This window comes from Oncorhynchus nerka, unplaced genomic scaffold (assembly GCF_034236695.1).
Source record: "Oncorhynchus nerka isolate Pitt River unplaced genomic scaffold, Oner_Uvic_2.0 unplaced_scaffold_9204, whole genome shotgun sequence".
NCBI classification, from domain to species: domain Eukaryota; kingdom Metazoa; phylum Chordata; class Actinopteri; order Salmoniformes; family Salmonidae; genus Oncorhynchus; species Oncorhynchus nerka.
Genome location: NW_027032116.1, coordinates 1 through 4,298, shown reverse-complemented (window position 1 = coordinate 4,298; position 4,298 = coordinate 1). Strand labels below are relative to the sequence as shown.

The window sequence follows — 4,298 nt, the reverse complement described above, 5'->3', positions numbered from 1 at the left end:
AAGTCATTTACAACATTAACAACGTCTACACTGTATTAATGGTCAATTTGATGTGAGTTTAATGGACAAAAAAAAACATACTTTTCTTTCAAAAACAAGGACATTTCTAAGTGACCCTAAACTTTTCAACGGAAGTGTATGTATTCATTTCAGTTGGCTGTATGGGAAGGGGAATAAAACTATTCTAAAACTGGGTAGGAGTCAAAAACTAATAAGAGGCAAAAGTGGTGAAAATGATGAGCGAAACCATCCTCCACTCAACATCACAAGGGTGATAGTAGAATTTGTGTTTAAAGAAATGACTAAGATATTTCACCCTGAAAATGTATCACTGTGTGTAGAAAAGGCCCATGGAGTTGGTGGAATAATCCTTTAATTCATTGCCATTTACTCAGCTGGGCCAGGGGCGCTTTAATTAGGTCAGGTGGAAATGTCCGACAGATCTCAACTCCATAAAAGGAGGAAATTGCCATCGCCTGATCTCGCTGCTTTCTCTTCCTTAAGTCCATCTGATCCAGAAGTTCTGTGCGTCCATGAATCCACACTACTCAGTAAATATACCACTTTATGGTTAAAGGAATTCCTGCCTCAGTCTCATCCATTCCTCTGTCACCTGACACGTGACCACCTGTTCACCTTCACCGTCAGTCATCCTACCTGTCCAGCTACCCACACAGATTCCACTAATCTTTCAAGGTGTGTGAAATCCATTTGACACATAAGAATATAAGTTGGTAATATGTGCAGCGTTGGCAGGGTAGAATTACAACATTATGTTCCTTACAGGACATTCTGTCCCCACCCGAAGTGGAGAAACTGTTAGGCTTGCAGAAAATCATGAAACATGTTGCAGAATATGATAAACAATGTAAGTGTACAGTGGAACAATACAGCCATCCTAAAGCGGGGTGGGGTTCTTGACTGATGTGTGTATAAAAGATGGGCTCTGAACTTGAGAGGGCAGAGCTCTCTGAATAAAGAACTGATCATTTGTATGCTGGGACTCTGTTTATTAAAACTTAGAGCCTTACAACCTCTAGGATACAGATGGAGTTACAAAATAGTTCAGTTAGAACATTGGGATAGAAATTCTCGTGACAAAGGGTTAGTAACTACACAGACTCATTTCATAGAACTTCAAAACACTGGCAGTTTGTCTACTCCACTTCTTTAGTCTACTCTCTGAACACTCCAGATAGACCAGTGAATAAAACAAATGCTGACAATACTGTTGTCATCCATACAAGTCTTAGCAGCATGAAATAACGTCTACAATGCATTCATAAAGTATTCAGACACCTTGGGTTTTTGTTACATTACAGTTTTATTCTAATTCTCAGCTTGGCACAATTGTATTTGGGGAGTCCAAGTGGACTATCATGTGCCTTTTACTGAGGAGTGGCTTCCGTCTGGGCACTCTACCATAAAAGCCTGATTAGTGGAGTGCTGCAGAGATGGTTGTCCTTCTGGAAGATCCATAGACGAACTCTGGGGCTCTGTCAGAGTGACCATCGGGTTCTTGGCCACCTCCCCGACCCTGACCCTTCTCCCCGATTGCTCAGTTTGGCCGGGTGGCCAGCTCTAAGAAGAGTCTTGGTGGTTCCAAACTTCTTCCATTGAAGACTAATGGAGGCCTCTGTGTTCTTGGGACCTTTAATGCTGCAGAAATGTTTTGGTACCGGTCTCCAGATCTGTGCCGACACAATCCTGTCACGGAGCTCGACGGACAAATCCTTCCACCTCATGACTTGGTTTTAACTCTGACATGCAGTGTCAAATGTGGGACCTGACATAGACAGGTATGTGCCTGTCCAAAACATGTCCAATCAATTGAATTTACCACAGGTGGACTCCAAGTTGTAGAAACATCAAGGATCATCTCATAGCAAAGGGTCTGAAAACTTAGGTAAAAAAAAGCTTATTTAAAAAAAAATTACATTTGCAAGAATTTCTAAAAACCTGTTTTGGCTTTGTCATTATGGGGTATTGTGTGTATATTGACGAGGAAAAACATGTAATCAATTTTAGAATAAGGCTGTAACGTACCAAAATGGGAGAAATGGGAAGGGGTCTGACAGTGCCCTCGGAAAGTATTCAGACCCCTTGACTTTTCCACATTGTTATGTTACAGCTTTATTCTATAATGAAATAAAAATATATCCTCAGCAATCTACACACAATACCCCATAATGACAAAGTGAAAACAGGTTTAGACATTTTTGAAAATGTATAAAAACAAAAAAAACAGAAAAACAAGAGACTCAAAATTGAGTTCAGATGCTTCCTGTTTCCAATGATCATCCTTGAGATGTTTCTACAACTTGATTTATACAAAATATTAAATATCCACTACTGTTCAAACGTCTGGGGTCACGTAGAAATGTCCTTGTTTTGAAAGAAAAGCACATTGTTTGTCCATTAAAATAACATCAAATTGATCAGAAATACAGTGAAGACATTGTTATTGTTGTAAATGACTATTGTAGCTGGAAACGGCAGATATTTTATGGAATATCTACATAGGCGAACAGAGGCCCATTATCAGCAACCATCACTCCTGTGATCCAATGGCATGTTGTGTTAGCTAATCCAAGTTGATCATTTTAAAAGGCTAATTCATCATTAGATATCCCTTTTGAGGGCCTCCCGAGTGGCGCAGTGGTTAAGGGCGCTGTACTGCAGCGCCAGCTGTGCCACCAGAGACGCGCCCCAGGCTCTGTCGTGACCGGCCGCGACCGGGAGGTCTGTGGGGCGACGCACAATTGGCCTAGCGTCGTCCGGTTTAGGGTTTGGCCGGTAGGGATATCCTCAGCGCGCACCAGCGGGCCGGGTGCAGTGCACGCTAACCAAGGTTGCCAGGTGCACAGTGTTTCCTGTATGCCTAACTTGGTGATTGAGGGTATTAAACATTTTCAACGTTCTTGAGACAATGTGTGGGCAAAGGCAGGCGTGACAAGTTTTTTAATGTTTTGCTTCGCTGTGAAGTCTTGAGTTGTTCAGGGATGTGTGATGTCAGAATGACAGAATTCAACCGAGCAATAGACTGGTCATAACTTATGGAGGTCTAATATATGAATATAACTTATAGATAGAACCAGCTCTTACCATGACTAACAGTTGTCCTAATCTTATCCTCCTCTTCTTCACCTTTAATGTTGACATTCAGCTCCAGTGTTTGACTGCAGTCTTCCAGCTTCACTGATGCCATCTCTGGATCCTGCAGAGCAAACTGGGCTCCACTGTCACAATCAGGACCCAGTGACTGTGGGTTTCTACTCAGTGTGGAAGGAGAGTGGCAGGCTGTGTTTGTCCTCACTGTTGATGTTACCGGCCTGAGACTTAATCTGAGTCGGTCTGTAGTAATAAAGACAAACGGACACAAAAGTTATTTTCTTGACAGTTCTGGGACTTTATTCTGTAAAAATATTTTCTATTTTTTCTTGTTCAATTATCTCATTTCAGTAGATCCGGTAGCTAATCCCTGACAATACATTCATTCACATTAGACACAAAGTACACATTTTAAATTGCACAACATAAGTGCACTTAATCTATAGTAGATTTCCTAAATTCACATAAATGCATAAATGACTCAAAAACCATTTAGTACAAGATCACAGTATGTTTCAGGCAGCACTATGTACTATTTTATGAATAACCTTGTCTTCACTGTATTATTTCACTCACAAAAACCAAATGTATTTCCCATTCACACCATATTAAGAATTATATGTGGTCATACAGTGGCAAGTCAAATTCAAGGACTTTCAGGCACTAATTGTTTATTTCACCTTTAATTAACCAGGTAGGCTAGTTCAGAACAAGTTCTCATTTACACGGCTGCATCCCAGTTTAACTACACCTCTTTTTATGGCCTTGGTTAATCAGGGTGTGAATGAGGCCCTGTGGTCTCCTCAAACACCATCCCAACTTTCCACATTATTACTCGAGCTCCCTACCTTGGACCTCTGGAGTTTCTATACTACATGCGCCTCTGCTTCCAGTATCAGTATCTCTGTTCTTCCTATGTCTTTCCACTACAGAACATTCACATACTAGGCCCTCATCCTCCCGCTCCATGTCATCAGAACTGTCCCCCACATTGATCGCATTCCAGCACAGCTGTTGCTTCTCAAACTCTCCATTTCCATTGGTGCAAAACTCATTCCATTGAGGGCCAATTCTCACCAGGTGTTCCTTTTTTCCTTTCAATTAAAACCTAGACAATCAGATGAGGGAATGCCTTTCTAAATATGACCTTAATTCATTAATCAAGTACAAGGGTGGAGCGAAAACCC

At 41.3% G+C, this 4,298-nt stretch overlaps 1 long non-coding RNA gene across 1 annotated transcript; it reads right to left on the bottom strand.

Moving 5' to 3' along the window:
- Window positions 1-35: 35 nt before the first annotated feature.
- Window positions 36-4,283, bottom strand: LOC135565960 (uncharacterized). The gene is made up of 2 exons (XR_010461892.1): window positions 3,106-4,283; window positions 36-1,807 (listed from the first exon to the last, which is right to left on the bottom strand). It is a non-coding gene; the product is annotated as an uncharacterized LOC135565960 (long non-coding RNA).
- Window positions 4,284-4,298: the final 15 nt, after the last annotated feature.